We start from the raw sequence: 17,709 nt of genomic DNA on the forward strand, positions 1-17,709 counted from the left end.
CATTGTAGACTAGGTATGGTCCAGGAGGCTCAGTACATTAAAAGAACTGAAAGACAGATATAGAGCAGGGTCAAAGATTTAAAAATGAAACATACAGAGTAAAAAGAGAGCAGATGTTCATGCCGAACTAGCAGTTAGAAGAGTTGTAGCTTCAAATTATAAAACAAAGTAATTTGGATAAAAGACAAAGAATTGCTGCAGTTGGAAAAGTTCAACAGCTTTAAAATAAAAGTGGCTGCAGTAGAAAGCAATGCTGTAGTTTTAAGAGAAAGCAAAGAAGTAGGAACAAAGTCAAGTAGGCAATCGCCCCAGGGGGTTGAGCCCTCTGAGGCAAAGAGGTATTTTGGGAGTTAGCTACAGCTATGTGCTACTGTACAATCCTTATTAATACATACTTTTTGTGTTCACAAATGCACTCTCGTAAATTGAATCTTTACAAGATGTTTTCGTTAGAACAGAGAAAGCTGAGGGGAGACCTGATTGAGGTGCTCAAAATTATGAGGGACATAGGTAGAGTGGAGAGGAAACATCTTTTCCCCTTTGGTGATGGGTCAATAACCAGGGGGCATAGATTTAAGGTACTGGCAGGAGATTTGGAGGGGTCTTGAGGAAAAGCTTTTTCACCTAGAACGTGATGGGAATCTGGAACTCACTGCCTGAAAGCCATAGTAGAGGTGGGAAAACACACAACATTTAAGAAGCATTACAAGGCTATGGATCAAGTGCTAGAAAATGGGATGAGAATAAATAGGTACTTGATGAAGCAAAGGACCTCCTTCTGTGCTGTTAAACTCAATGCATCATATTAAGGTTAATTAAAAATAATACAAAGTACCTTTATGTTAATGATACAGCAAAAAGAAACAGAGAACCTGGATGAAACAAGTCTGTTAAATGCTCTGCTCTGTTTTGATCAATTTTGAATCTAGGTTCTGAAACAGATATTAAGCTACTTTTTTTAGCGTATCCAAGGAGGCTACTTGATGTCTATTTAAGGCAGCCACAGGGTTATCTGAATATTGCCCCTGTCAATAAGGCCTTGGACATATTTGAAGCATCCTTCAGCATCCATGATTATAACAATGCATTTCTCATAATTCCCTCTACTTTTTCCTATATCCCCATCTTACAGTGTTATTACTCTTTGGAGACCTATAAACTATTCCCAGGATTAACATCTTACTGTTACTATTTCCTGGGGGGATTTTCCCTTCCCAACCAGGTTGGTTTGCTCTGTTACTTCCTGTCATGTTGATTTATTATTACCTTTACTGTTATCCCACTCTCTTATCTTATCCTCTCCTTTTAATTTACCACATCTTCCCTCACTTTATCCGTTTCCCCCACTACTTAGCTTAAAACCTTCTCAACTTCCCTAGTTATGTGACTTAACTGAACACTGGTACCAGCTTTCACGAACATTTTTGTCTGTTTCCAAGAGAAATAAGTTTTCAATGGAATAACTACTGACTTCCTGCCGATTGCATATTTCTTATATGTAGGTACTTTAGCTATATTTGAATTTGCAGCTTCTTTTCCGAATTTCCTTACACACCTTAATGCCTCCATCAAATATAATTTTGAAATGGGGTAACCTAATTCAATTTCTTTCGTCAATGCGCTAGTTGAGAAATTTGCCAATGAGTTTCCTATGTACCTCATGTACCTTATGTACCTTACTGTGTACCTCAAGTTTACCTTCATTAGTTAATATATTAGTCAATAGATAATATAGTCAGGAGATCACTCAAGTCATTTGCCCATAATACAAATTTGTTGCTGCAATGGGTGCACCAAAACTATCCTGTGGGAAAATGGCTACCCTGATCTGACCACTGCTCACTATGTATTGCAAATACTCACGAATAGAACTAAGCCACCACCTTTAGTCTTAAAAAGTGCCTTGCCTATCTCAACTTACTCTGGAAGGTTCAGATATCAGAAAAATCTGAGCAACGTCTGAAGCTAGCAGTTCTATGCTGCTGCTACACAGTTGAAACACGACTGATGAGGTGCAGTTGTCAGACTGAAAAGACATTCTTCCTACCACACAAATGACTCATATGGTATATAGATTTCAGTGCCAGCTACCCATCCAATAACTGATGGATTGTTTCCATCAGAGTTCTTTAGGCAGAATAGTGACAATACTCTACCAGCCCTACCATGCTTGCAAAACTCAGAATATCGTGCCTAATGTTAAATGTAATTCCACAATTGGGCAGCACTTGCTGAATAATCCTGTCTGCTAAAAATTACACTATCAATCAATTTAAGATTATCAATTGAGCTTGTAATATAGCTCACTTAAACCTGTTTGAAATTATATTTATTCATACACAGGGACCTGTCCTCTTCAAGCAAAAAGAATATGTCCAAACACTGTGCCTTTTATTGAATTAAACAAAGACAAGAACAATAGTTCTCTGGCGCATCCTCCCTGACAATGCCCCCACTAATAGAGACGATTTGCAGACTGTGCAGTAACCCTTTCTTATGTAGTATAAATGTGATATTCTTGCACCTGTCCTGATAAGTGGGACAAAAGTCTTCTGAATAAATGCAAATCCCCCATGGCACCTTGGGAATTTAAATTCATTTTTGCAAATTAATCTGGAAAAAAGGGTAGTATCATTTTGGATTGTTGTAGAAACTCATCTGGTTCTCTCATGCTCTTATGGAAATTAAGTCTGCTCTTCACACCTGGTCTAGCCTACATGTGACTTAGAACATTGAATACAGGCATTAGGATGTTGTACGAGACACTGGTAAGGCCGCACTTGGAATACTGTGTACAGTTCTGGTCACCCTAATACAGAGAGGATATTATTAAACTAGAAAAGATTTATTAGGATTTGATGATTATTGGGACTTGATGATTTGAGTAATAAGGAGACGCTGGATAGAATGGGACTTTTTTCCCTGGAGCGCAGGAGGCTTGGGGGTGATCTTATAAAGGTCTATAAAACAATGAGGGAATAGATAAGCTAGATATTCAACATCTGTTCCCAAAGATAGGGGAGTCTAAAACTTGAGGGCATAGTTTTAACGTGAGAGGGAAGAGATACAGAAGGGTTCAGAGGGGCAATTTTTTCACTCAGAAGGTGGTGAGTGTCTGGAACCAACTGTCAGAGGCAGTAGTAGAGGTGGGTACAATTTTGTCATTTAAAAAGCATTTAGACAGTTACATGGGTAAGATGGGTATAGAGGGATACAGGCCAAATGCAGGCCAATTGGGACTAGCTTAATGGAAAAAACTGGGCGGCATGGACAAGTTGGGCCTTTTCCTTGCTGTAAACCTCTATGCCTCAATGATTCTCTATGACTCCAGACCCTCAGCAATGTTGTTGACTCTTAATTCCCCTATGGCCTAGCAAGCCATTCAGTTATTAAAGAACAAAGAACAAAGAAGCTGGGTCACTACCACTTTGTCGAAAATAATCCGGAATGGGCAATAAATGCTGGCCTTGCCTACATCCTGTGAATCAATAAGTTAAACAAGCTAATTAATATCTTTTAGGGAACTAAACATGCTGTCTTTGCCTGATCTGGTCTATCTGTAACTCTTAACAGCCATCCACTATGGCCTAGCAAGCCATTAAATTTCATTCTTGAGAACAACTAGGTATGGACAATAAATGCCAGCAATGCCCTCACATGTCAAGGGCAAAAATAATGTGCGTCTCTTAAAATGGTCCGCTGGTTGGTATCAGGGCTTAGCAAATCTACAACACAACAACTTTGTCTTCTCTTCTGGGAGAGGGAGTCATAACTGACACTTGCACTCCCACACATCATTTAAGAATCAAGGCTTTTTTTGTTACCGTAAGTGCAGCTTTTTTGTTACATAATTGAAATGCTCTTTTGGCTGCTGAATGCCATGGTTTATTTTCATAGATCAGTCAATGAAGTTTTAAGGGCATTAAAAATTATTGAGCCTACCTGTATGAAGTGGTAGTCTATTCATCATTGTTAGAGCAATACAAAAATGGTGATTATATCAACTTGAGCAGCACGAACAAGGCAAAATGTGAATATGAAAGCATAATCTGAGACCGGTTAGGTTTGGTTGCTTCTCTTCAGCAAATGTCACATTCAATGGAACCATCAATAGACACTGATGTCGAGAAACATTGGGACAGTTCAAAAGTCTATAGAGCTTGATAATTGGTGCCAATTCTGATGCAGCAGATTTCTTGAACATCAGCAGGAAAATACATTGAGAGGAAGCTGGGACTTCAGAAGGAATCCACGTTCCAATATCTCAAATATGCAATCAAATGGGTTCCGCATTTCCTTTGACTATCATGTGATTAGAGACTAGCAAAATGGAAATGGGGTAGTGCTTTTCCCAGAAAGAGGCTTCTCATGTGGTTTGCTGCTACTCAGACATCAATTAAGCAGATAATGTTAAAGCAGAGGGTAGGCTAGTTCATTTAATTGTCAACTGCATTGCTACCTACAATTATGGCACAAAAATAAAAAGCAACTATGGTAAGCAGATGGCTTAGCCTCTGCTACTTTGCCAAGCATGACCTAATAATGGAGTATGGGCCAGACAAGCTAAACCAAGATGCATATCTCTGTGGTGATACAGTCAATTTCACTTTAATAAAAGAGCAGTAATGGTACGCCTCTAACAACTAAATCAAAATTTCAAAAGCATGTTATACTTCTGCCTGTGAGCGTCACATTAAGTGGAAGATATTCCACACAAATAGCCTAAAGATCCTGAAATGTTGCTTGGAAGAAAAAATGGTTGTATATGTATTGATCATGAATGCCAATAACCTAGAAGATTAATGGAAAATCAACAATTTCAAAAGCTGACGGGGGTGGGAGATGTTCTGGCATTGCAGATATAAGCAAAGAAAATGCTGACATGCAAACTTAGAACAGGTGAAGCATGAAATATTTGACTAATGCCGTCTTTCAGTTGAGTTTTGATGTTCCATTTTTATTTTGAAGTTATTCAAGGCCGTGGGCATGGAGAGGAGGAACATTTATTACGTCTTGCATTGTTCTAAGAAAGAGCTGGGATAGGCATAATGGGCCACAATTAACTCACTTAAAACCCATCCACTTGCTTAGAGATAAAATCAGACTTAATTATATTAATGGCCTGCTAATGAGCGGTAAACTTCTAAATTTCTACTAAATGCAACTTTGGAGTAGAAATTTTGTCTTGTGGCGAACTTTTTTTTATTCATTCATGGGCATCGCTGACTAGGCCAGCATTTACTACTCACCCTACTGCTTCACTGAAATTATGAATGAGGTAGTCATTAAATCACATGGGGAGTCCAAATGCCTGTCCAAAACAAGCTCCAACCAAGCAAACTTGACTCTAAAGAGATCAACAAATAAATGCGACCTGATATAAAGAGAAAAATGGCAAATTACACAGTGTGCAAAGCGCAGGCAACATGCCCTCTTCAAAAATATCCTAAGTATAACCTATTATTTCTATAAGGTAACAGGTCTGGAGAATCTAAATGGACATGTGGTCCATTTTTATCCCAGAATGCTGTGAGTGATTAGGACTGGAAAGGTACATAGACTGGAAACACATTGACATGGAGTCCATATTCAAAAGAATGAAAACATAATTGAATATATTTTTGAATATAAAAGTATTGAATAAAAGTATTGAATATAAAAGATTGAATATAAAAGTAGGGAGGTCTTGCTGCAGCTGTATAGGGCATTGGTGAGGCCGCAGCTGGAGTACTGTGTGCAGTTTTGGGCGCCGCACCTGCGCAAGGATATTTTGGCCTTGGAGGGAGTGCAGAGGAGGTTTACTAGGCTGATACCGGAGTTGAGGGGGTTGAGCTATGAGGAGAGGCTGAATAAACTAGGCTTGTACTCGTTAGAGTTTAGAAGAATGAGGGGAGATCTCATTGAGACGTATAAGATGATGAATGGGATGGATAGGATAGAGGTGGAAAGACTCTTCCCGCTCAAAAAAGACAGTAGGACTAGGGGGCACAGCCTCAAGATAAAGGGGGGGCGGTTCAGAACGGAGTTGAGGAGGAACTTCTTCACTCAAAGGGTGGTGAATCTCTGGAATTCTCTGCCCGTTGAAGTGGTGGAGGCTGCCTCGCTAAATATTTTTAAGAAGCGGGTTGATGGGTTTTTGATAAGAGAGGGGATTAAGGGTTATGGGGAGAGGGCGGGAAAGTGGAACTGAGCCACGACAGATCAGCCATGATCTTATTGAATGGCGGGGCAGGCTCGAAGGGCCAGATGGCCTACTCCTGCTCCTATTTCTTATGTTCTTATGTTCTTATAAACAAGAACCAACTACAAACCCATTAGTGTTACTTCTGTTGCATTTAGACAAATGGAATTGATTATCAGAAGTAAAGTTGAGGAACAAGAGCTGAGTTTTCAGCAATCAGCATGATTCAGTAAAGGAAGATCCTGCCTGACTAACCTCAAATGTTTGGAGGAAATGTTGGGTGGCACGGTGGCACAGTGGTTAGCATGGCTGCCTCACAGCACCAGGAACCCGGGTTCAATTCCGGCTTTGTCTGTGTGGAGTTTACACATTCTCCCCATGTCTCCATGGGTTTCCTCCAGGTGCTCTGGTTTCCTCCCACAGTCCAAAGATGTGCAGGTTAGGTGGATTGGCCATGCTAAATTGTCCCTTAGTTTCCAAAGACGTGTAGGTTAGGGGGATTAGCCAGGTATATACGTGCGTCTATGGGGATAGAGCCTGGGTCGGATGCTGTGTGGAAATCAGTGCAGACTTGATGGGCTGTAGGGTTTCTGTGAAGTGGGAACCCAAGTGAACCATGAAAAGCCTCTTTGCACTGTATACCTTGACTTTGATAAAATTCAGTTTGAAAGATTAAACACAGCTTTGTTAGAGTGCAAGATTAATTATGAAAATGGATAAGAAACTGTCTTCGAGTAGAAGCAGTAATTATCCAATACGGAAGTGATATTGGGATGGGGAAGTAGTGTATGGGGTCCCTCCAGGCTCAATACAGGGATCAATGCTGCTTTTAGTTTACATCAGTGACCTGGATTCTGAAACTTAATGCAAAGTGGTCAAATTTACAGGTGATACGAACCTTGGAGGATTAACAACATCAAAGAAAGTAGCTCAAGAATCACAAACTGAGTATATCACAAATCAGGCTATATAGTGCCCTGGTCATCTTGAACATTGTGACCAGATCTGTTCATGAGGAACATGGAATTCAGTTTTGGCCACCAAGAAACAAACACTGGAGGCTATGCGGAAAAACCTATTACTCCTCAGATTCCTTCATCTTATTGAAATGAAAGACCGACTAGACAAACTACTCAATTAGGAAGGAAATGCCTGTGGAGCATACAAGATTAATTGAAACAGAACATTGCTTCAAATTAAATTGTGAGAGTAGCACAAAAGGATACAGGTTCAAAATAGTAAACAGTGACTTTTAAAACTGATTTGAGGCAAGAATGATCCGTCTGTAAAATAAGCTTCCAAATAGGGCAGTGGAGCAAAACTCTGGAATGATTTAAGAAAAAAATCAGAAACAATTGGATGGCATTAGTATCTCTCTGGATGGATGAATTGAGATGGCTTTACGCATCTGTAATTATCTTGTAATAAAAATCAGTTCCAGCCTGCCTCGTATCTGCAGTTCTAAAGAAAAAATACAATTAAGAAAGACAACTGAGAGGCATTATTAAGTGTACAGGCATCTTCCTTTCAAACAGTTCGTGTAATAGGGGTAATTTTCCGATCACCCTGCTACTGGCAATTTTGTCTGCAAGTTAGTACATTTTGTAAATTCAGACATGAGCTGAGCACCATTTTGTGAGTCTGGTAGTCCCTGACACTCAGCAATACTGTAGCAGCAGAGGGAGACCATGTAAAATTGAAATACTGGAAAGTCTATGCAGTGATCATAAGGCAAACCATTGCATAGGTTTTAGAATTTTTTTTGACTATTTTGCTTCTTTTATGCATAACTGGCAGCACAGCAACCACTGCCCATGATATACTGCAGCCAGTATCTGAAGACTTCTGCGGCCAATCTCTCCCACGCTCCTTCAAATCCTAGCAGGCTCATTTGTAAATGCCACTAAAATTATATAAATGATGTTGAGGCTGGCATGTTGGCCAGGGTCAGGGGTGTATCTTTGTGTTGGACAGAAATGCTACCCGGCAACAGTAGGTCTCAATTCCATAACAGTGGAAAATATAACATAGCAAAAAATAATACGTTTCCTCTGAACTTTCATCCAGTTTAGTCATTAGCATTATACCAGATAAGTACATACAGTAACATTATGGTCTAGAGTTGAAACCCACCAGCTAGCTGAGACAGATTACTTTCCAATTTTAATCATTCTGAAAACAAAACAGGCAATTTCTAAATTTATTTTTAATTAAATTTTGATTTTGTTAATTTTTTAAAAATCTTTTCAATTGTAAAGCTAATTCATTGAGTTCAGAAGAGTGTAACTATTCTGTAACCCCAATGTGATTTATTTCTACTGCATTTTTGTATTATCTAGCAAATTTCAAAGAATTTCATGTAACAATATAAATTTGCGAAATGCCTTCATCACAATCCAATTACATTAGACAGAACAGTTTATCATGTGTGTTAGATGATTCTTCCTGATCTAAGAAAAAGATCAGTAGATAGTGAAATAGATATCCAGAACCACAAATTAGCTTTTTTATACCGATCCATCATGAGTAGGGAATTCAAAACCAACATATAATATGTAGCAATTAGATGAGAAAATATACCAAATACAACTTATTTATCTTGTAATAAATCACTAGAAAATGTAAACTATTAACTAAGTTTTCTTTCATACAATACTGTATGCACCTACTCTCTGTGTGTGAATGTATTATTGTGATACCGATGTATTAATCTGCTAAATTTCATGCAACCCAAAAGTCGGAAGAGCGAACACGGTAAGCCCAGATATTCACCACGACAGAGTGGAAATGTCAGAAAATTGTAAGTTCCCCTCCTCCCCATCACTGCCCTGTGCAAAGAATTTTCTTTTTCCATGGAGTCGATGTTTGGGATGCAGTGTGTTTCATGTATGTGCAGTTTATGGAGGCAGTTGGCTATATGCGGAGAAGTGTGAGGTAATCCATTTCGGTAGGAATAACAGATGTGTTGAGTATAGGGCTAACGGGAGGACTTTGAATAGAGTGGAGGAGCAGAGGGATCTAGGTGTATGTGTACATAGATCCCTGAAAGTTGGGAATCAAGTAGATAAGGTTGTTAAGAAGGCGTACGGTGTCTTGGCATTTATTGGTAGGGGGATTGAATTTAGGAGTCGCAGCGTCATGTTGCAACTGTACACAACTCTGGTGCGGCCGCACTTGGAGTACTGTGTGCAGTTCTGGTCCCCACATTACAGGAAGGATGTGGAGGCTTTGGAGAGGGTGCAGAGGAGGTTTACCAGGATGTTGCCTGGTATGCAGGGGAGGTCCTATGAGGAGAGACTGAGGGATTTGGGGTTGTTTTCACTGGAAAGAAGGCGGCTAAGAGGGGATCTTATAGAAACATATAAGATGATTAGAGGTTTAGATAGGGTGGATGGTGATAGCCTGTTTCCTCGGATGGAGAAATCTAGCACGAGGGGGCATGGCTTTAAATTAAGGGGGGGTAGTTATAGGATGGATGTCAGGGGCAGGTTCTTTACCCAGAGGGTGGTGAGGGACTGGAATGCCCTGCCTGCTGCAGTTGTAAATGCGCCTAGTTTGGGGGCGTTTAAGAGATTGGTGGATAGGTTTATGGACGAAAAGGGATTGGTTTAGATTAGTGGGTCAATGTTTTTTTTTAAAAAAAATAAGACTGGTCGGCGCAACATTGTGGGCCGAAGGGCCTGTTCCGCGCTGTAATGTTCTATGTTCTATGTTCTATATAAACCATCAATTTCCTCCACTGAAGTAGGATTTTAGTAAGCTAATGTTGTGTAACCTGACGTGTTCAGATTAGACAAGGTAAGAGCCAATCTAAACTTGACAGATTCATTTAGAGAGCCAGAATCTGATCGAGGGACACATTTGGGGGAGGTCAGATGCCCTTTGGTGGGAGTCAGGTACCATTTGGTGTCAGTCGTGTGCCCTTTGTAAGTGTTAAAATATTTGTAAAAAGTACATAAACTCGTTACTGTCAAGCTCATTGGAACTGTTAGCAGGTCTGTCAAAATTAACTGTCAAAACTGCCAGGAGCACTGTCAAAGGGAGCTGTCAAGTTGTCAAGGCATTTCAAAGTTCAGCTCTTTAAAAATTTCAGGACAAAATGCCTGGTTGTGTTTAAAAATATATGATTTCTTGTTATTTCAGTCTGTCTGAGGGTTAGTGTAGCATGATTTCACAGCTATCCGTTATCTCAGTATGGTGCCTACAATTTCACAATTGGATTGACAGCTACAAGTGGTCTCGACTCTTTGATATAGGACCTCGAATTCCAATGTTTGGTGATGTAAGGGATTGTGTACTTGGGTGGAATGCTTGTTGTTATAAGACTTTATTTAGTTGAAGGTACGCAAATGCGTAAAGTTTTTATGAATGAGTCAGTGTTCTTTTCCAAGCAGCAAAATATGCATTAGACACTTAAAATATATTTCTACAAAGTAAAGTTCTATCTCACTTCTGTATGGGTCCTGAGCTCTGCCCATGGCTGATGCCAGATGAGTTAGCATAAAAGGTGTGAGGACAAAGGGTGATGAGTGGAGGACATAGGTTGACATGTATAGGCACTCGGTTGGCAAGTGTAGGCACTAGTGTACTGGAACTTAGGTTGGCATGGATGTATGAGTGACCATGAGGTTGGTATAGAAACATAGCTTGGCATGGAGGCTATGAGGGGCAAATACAAGGAATAAGTTGGCATAGGTGGGGCATAGGGAGTGAGATTGTTTTTCTTTATTCTTCCATGGGATGTGGGTACTGCTGGTAAGGCCGCATCTGTTGCCCATCCTAATTGTCCTTTAACTGACTATTGCTAGACAATTGTCGAGAGCAGTTAAGAATCAGCCATGCTGGTAAGGTCCGGAGTCACATGTACACCAGACTGGTTAAGGATGACATTTCATTCATGACATTAATGAACCAGATATGTTTTTGCAAAACATTATGAATCTTGATTGTTGAGATTCATTTCCAATTCCCGATTAATTAATTAAATTTAAATTCCACCAGCTACCACGATGTGATGTGAGCCCACATCCCCAGAGCAATAACCTGAGCCCCTGGATTTCTAGTCCAGTGATATTACAGCTACATCATTTTCTCCTCAAGTGTGAGGGGTGAAGGCAGGCAGGGTGTTTTCTGTTCTAATCTTTATTTTTAAATTTTGGACCTGGAACTATATCGTTGAGGCAGGAATTCCACCCAGTCTGCCTGTATACCTGCCAGTCTCCTTTCTTCTTCTGGGTCATCTGCCACAACTCCTTTACTAGCCCATTCCCCCACAAAATATCTGGGCCAGAATTCTTTCGCCACTGCTACCAGCATGAATGGAGAATTTAGCATTCAGCTAAATCTCTATTTACTGCTAGAGAATTCCAGCTGAGGGCGAGGTCAGAGAATCCAGCCCCTTATGGTCAGGCAACCATTTTTAAAGATCGGGTTCATGGAGCTAGGAGTCCTGTTGTAGGTAAAATGTTAGAATCCGTCATCAAGGAGGAAATAGCGAGGCATCTTAAGGGGAATTGCTTGATAGAGCAGACGCAGCACGGTTTCGTTAAGGGGAAGTCGTGTCTGACAAATTTACTGGAGTTCTATGAGGATGTGTCTAGGGCGGTGGATAGAGGAGAGCCGGTGGATGTGGTCTTTCTTGATTTTCAGAAGGCGTTTGACAAGGTACCTCACAGGAGGTTATTGCAGAAGGTCGAGGGACATGGAATTGGGGGTAGGGTGTTAGCGTGGATAGAGGATTGGTTGTCAAATAGGAGACAGAGAGTGGGGGTCAATGGGTGCTATTCAGATTGGCGGTTGGTGACTAGTGGAGTGCCCCAGGGGTCGGTGCTGGGGCCTCAGCTATTTACCATTTATATAGATGATCTGGAGGAGGGAACCGAGTGCAGGGTGTCGAAATTTGCTGATGACACCAAGATTGGTGGAAAGGCAAATTGTGCGGAGGGTGTGGAGAGTCTGCAGAAGGATCTAGATAGGCTGGGCGAATGGGCCAGGAAATGGCAAATGGAATTTAATGTTGGCAAGTGCGAGGTGGTACACTTTGGTAGGAATAATGGTAGGAAGGATTATTACTTACGGGGCGAAAAACTGCAGCAGGCGACGGTGCAGAGGGACCTCGGGGTCCTTGTGCATGAGTCGCAAAAACCCAGCTTGCAGGTGCAGCAGGTGGTCAGGAAGGCGAATGGGATGCTGGCCTTCATAGCGAGGGGGATTGAATATAAAAGTAGGGAGGTCTTGCTGCAGCTGTATAGGGCATTGGTGAGGCCGCAGCTGGAGTACTGTGTGCAGTTTTGGGCGCCGCACCTGCGCAAAGATATTTTGGCCTTGGAGGGAGTGCAGAGGAGGTTTACTAGGCTGATACCGGAGTTGAGGGGATTGAGCTATGAGGAGAGGCTGAATAAACTGGGCTTGTACTTGTTAGAGTTTAGAAGAATGAGGGGGGATCTCATTGAGACGTATAAGATGATGAATGGGATGGATAGGATAGAGGTGGAGAGACTCTTCCCGCTCAAAAAAGACAGTAGGACTAGGGGGCACAGCCTCAAGATAAAAGGGAGGCGGTTTAGAACGGAGTTGAGGAGGAACTTCTTCACTCAAAGGGTGGTGAATCTCTGGAATTCTCTGCCCGTTGAAGTGGTGGAGGCTGCCTCGCTAAATATTTTTAAGACGCGGGTTGATGGGTTTTTGATAAGAGAGGGGATTAAGGGTTATGGGGAGAAAGCGGGAAAGTGGAACTGAGCAGCGACAGATCAGCCATGATCTTGTTGAATGGCGGGGCAGGCTCGAAGGGCTAGATGGCCTACTCCTGCTCCTATTTCTTATGTTCTTATGTTATGTAGGTCTTGCTGCAGCTATATAGGGCATTGGTGAGGCCGCAGCTGGAGTACTGTGTGCAGTTTTGGGAGCTGTACTTACGCAAGGATATTTTGGCCTTGGAGGGAGTGCAGAGGAGGTTTACTAGGCTGATGCCGGAGTTGAGGGGGTTGAGCTATGAGGAGAGGCTGAATAAACTAGGCTTGTACTCGTTAGAGTTTAGAAGAATGAGGGGAGATCTCATTGAGACGTATAAGATGATGAACGGGATGGATAGGATAGAGGTGGAGAGACTCTTACCGCTCAGAAAGGACAGTAGGACTAGGGGGCACAGCTTCAAGATAAAGGGGGGGGGCGGTTTAGAACGGAGTTGAGGAGGAACTTCTTCACTCAAAGGTGGTGAATCTCTGGAATTCTCTGCCCGTTGAAGTGGTGGAGGCTGCCTCGCTAAATATTTTTAAGAAGCGGGTTGATGGGTTTTTGATCAGAGAGGGGATTAAGGGTTATGGGGAGAGGGCGGGAATGTGGAACTGAGACACGACAGATCAGCCATGATCTTATTGAATGGCGGGGCAGGCTTGAAGGGCTAGATGGCCTACTCCTGCTCCTATTTCTTATGTTCTTATGTTCTTATTATCTCTACGCACCTAACTGAGAGTGAAAATCTAGGTCATGACTTTTCCAATATGGTAGAATCTCTAACGTCCCAGGGGAAATGATTGTACACATGATCAACTATATGCCTATTTACTGAATTGAACTGTCTAGAACAACATAAAAGAATTTTATTTAATGAATATGTACTTTGTGGTGTTAAGAATATTAACACACAACTGTTTTCTTATACCTCACATCGTATCATCACTCAGTCACTTGCAGCATTGCTCTTTTAAAAGAATTTTTCAGATAGACACAACATTTACGCTGTCTCGCTGTCTGGTGTCACTGGTTAGAGACAGAAACTGCAGACATTTCTCCTACTGAACAAAGATACACAAGAGACATATAGACAGTTAATTTGGTACAGTGAAGGTTCAGCACTGATACTTAAATGAATCATTAGGGAGTGGAGAATAGAAGCTCTGCCTGATCTCTTTTTCTTTATCTGCTTGTGGATGGATGTTGCTGGCTGGGCCCGAATTTATTGCCCATTCCCAATTGCCCGAAGAAGGTGGTGGTGAGCTGTCTTTTTGAACTGCTGTATTCAGGTAGTTTACGTACATCCACTGTGCTGATAGCAAAGGAGTTCCAAGATTGTTACATAGTGACAGTGTAGGAATGGTGAGAGAATGCCGCATCAGGATAGTACTTGTGTCTTACTATCGGATTGGGTGGAAATTAATGACAGCTCTGGAAGTCAGAAACATTTTTGGGTGGGATGAGTTACCTGGGTGGGAGCTGAAATATGGAAATCACAGCACTAGTTCAGAATGAAAGCTTAAGTCGGCGGCGTGGCAGTAGTGATTAGGCCTCACCTCATCCCTCCTTCTGTTCTCTTCGCATGCTGGGAATATTCATTGGAGATGACTTTTGAGATTAAGTTTTACCTTCAAGTCTGCCATACAGGGGAACCTTGAGGCACACAGTTCACAATCAGAATCCCTACGTTGCAGAAAGAGGACATCCAGCCCATCGAGTTTGCACTGACTCTCCAAAACAGCATCCCGTTCAACCCCTTCCCTACGCCCTAGCAACCCTGCAGCAATGCTCTTTTATAAGAAACTTTCAGACAGATACATGGCTGTCTCGTAGCTGGCACTGGTTATAGATAGAAACTGCAAACATTTCTCCTACTGAACAAAGATACACAAGACACACCACAAACCCATAATAGACAGTAAATCCACCTAACCTGCGCAGCTTTGGACTGTAGGAGGAAACTGGAGCACCCAGGGGAACCCACTCAGACATGGAGAGAATGTGCAAACTCAACACAGTCACCCAAGGCCAGAATTGAACACAGATCCCCAGTGGGGAGATAAAACTCAGCTGTGCTCAGCTGGAGAGCTACATGGTATTAACACTAGACTATTAACCCAGAAACTCAGCTCATGTTCTGGGGACCTGAGTTCAAATCCCAACACGGCAGACAGTGAAATTTGAATTCAATAAAAAAAATCTGGAATTAAGAATCTACTAAAGACCATGAAATCACTGTTGATTGTCAGAAAAACTCATCTGATTCACTAATATCCTTTAGGGAAGAAATCTGCCGTCCTTACCTGATCTGACCTACATGTGATTCCAGAGCCACAGAAATGTGGTTGATTCTCAACTGCCCTCAGACAACTGAGGTTGGACAATAAATGTGGCCAGCCAGCAGCACCCATGTCCCATGAATGAATAAAAAAAATGCTGGTCTTCTCACCTCAGCCAGTACTTGAAGTGCAAAATTCTGCCCCTGTGTTTGTGAATAGCATATAAAGGTGTTTTAAAGAGGAAACTTCTGGGTTTACCATCAGGTTGGTGAATGAGTTTTACCTTCAGTAATTAACATTTGCAAGGGCTTCAGAGGCTGATCCAGATGTGGAACTGCAGTGATTAATTTCTTTAACTGCTGTTAACAGCTTGGGCATGGGTTAAGACTTTCACTTAAATCTTCACATGCCATTGTGCTGTCTGACTGCAACAGCTATTTCCTTTATAACGTACTCGTGTTTGTGCCTCTGTTTGAATAATTATGTTTCAGATTCCAGCTTGTTTTTTAATGAGAAAGAAAAGGATGTCTTTTTTGTTCTTTATTGCTGCAGTCCTATTATCCAAGAAACTCGGCCCTATTTCAATGTTTAGCCTCCCTTGTCTCCGGAAGCAGTGTCCTGGCAGAACAGTGACCCTGCTATGCCTCTTTATGGTCACTGCCCTACCAATGCTCCATTGGCTCTAAAGACAATTCTGTGTGACAACAGCACACTTACTGGCCACTGCCTGAGCTCTCTGAAGCATTTACCTTTAATTCACCGATGCTAAATAGACTCAGCTCTGTGACCAGCTCCCTGATAGGCTGTCACCTCCTTACTTGGAGACATGATCACAACCTCTTGTGGTGCCCAAGCCAGAGAACAAAAATTATTCACAGCCCTGTAAGTGGAAAGTTAATTGCCTCACTACCATGTTCGGGTGCTGAACCGCTGGCATCCAGTCCCGACATTGCCTCAAAAACCAGCAGAGTGGTGGGACCATGTCAGAAAGCCAGCACATGGCACCTATTTCTGAGTATGAGCCCTGGTTCTGTCACTTCCAGAACCACAAATTCTGTCTCTTCCAGAATAACAAATTTTGCCTTTGTTCTCCATGACTATTTCAATTAGAAATTTGTGAAAGCGTCTTCTCATCTAACTTCCCCTCTCTCGAGTACGAATATCTCTAAATTTTAGTAAATGGTGAAATTAATTCCCAACCAAAAAGAGAAACTGGTTGTTTGAAAAGTATGTAATTTGCCTAGTGTGTTTTAGCCGAATGTTCTGGTGTAGATGATTGTTCACATGTTCAATTATGTGACATTTCATTTACCACAGCAGGAAAGAATTTCATTTGGTGAACATACAGGCAAAGAATATTGTTTTCATTTTAGAATATTTTTGATTATTTGTTTTTAAGTTTGAGGATACTTTTGTCGGTCCTTGCAATATTGTTCTCATATCTTTGAAGGGTATAATTAGATTTCTCATTATCTGTATGGCAGTTGTCTCCAATATGTGCACAATTAAACATTGGACTATTGATATTTCTGCCAGAGCTTGATGAACACCATTACAGCAACACTGGTAAAGGCTAATTAGGCAGGAATGATCCAGAGTGAGTCTGAATTAGCCTTTGCACCAAACAAGTGACAAACCAATTCAATCCTGCTGCTTTCCCCCTGAAATCCACAAGTTATTTTTGCTGAAGCTTGCTGCTTATCCACATAGCCCTGAACTGTGTGGGCTGCATGGTGGCACAGTGGTTAGCACTGCTGCCTTACAGCACCAAGGACCTGAGTTCAATTCCCAGTGTGGTTCACTGTCTGTGTGGAGTTTGCACGTTCCCCCTTGGCCTGCATGGGTTTCCTCTGGGTACTCCAGTTTCCTCGCACAGTCCAGGGATATACAAGTTAGGTGGATTGGTCATCCTAAAATCTCCCTCAGTGTATCCAAACAGGTGCTGGACTGTGACGACTAGGGGATTTTCACAGTAACTTCATTGCAGTACTAATGTAAACCTACTTGTGACTAATAAATAGACTTTAACTTTATACAAAAACATAAGTAAGCAGGAAGAAAGGCCATCTATCTGACAGAGCCTTGCAATATTCATGAGTTCACATGCACTTGTCACTTTAAAGGAAATGTCTCAATTTACTTTAATAACTACAGATAACAATTTCAAAAAGATATAACTGCAAGATATCCTGAAAGCTGCAAGTAATTGTGCAAATTTCTTGATATTACTCTCATATTAACGATACTTATTCAACCATAACCAGCTGCACTCTGCTAACAAAGATGCTCTAGCGTTATGCAGATAATTTTTTTCATCTCTGCTTGTACTTGTCTCTACCATCTTTCATCCCATTAATCATGCATTCATCATTTTAATTGAACAAATACATAGCTTTAACCACTTCTGATGTGGCTGTATTGCATCATATCTACTTCTTTGTAGGGATGGGTGATAAATGCTGGCACAGCCAATGACTCCCACATCCCGTAAAATGAACTAAAAAGGGCAGAGAGCAA

Source organism: Carcharhinus amblyrhynchos, chromosome 5, assembly GCF_965287045.1.
Source record: "Carcharhinus amblyrhynchos chromosome 5, sCarAmb.v2.hapA, whole genome shotgun sequence".
Classification (NCBI taxonomy): Eukaryota; Metazoa; Chordata; class Chondrichthyes; order Carcharhiniformes; family Carcharhinidae; genus Carcharhinus; species Carcharhinus amblyrhynchos.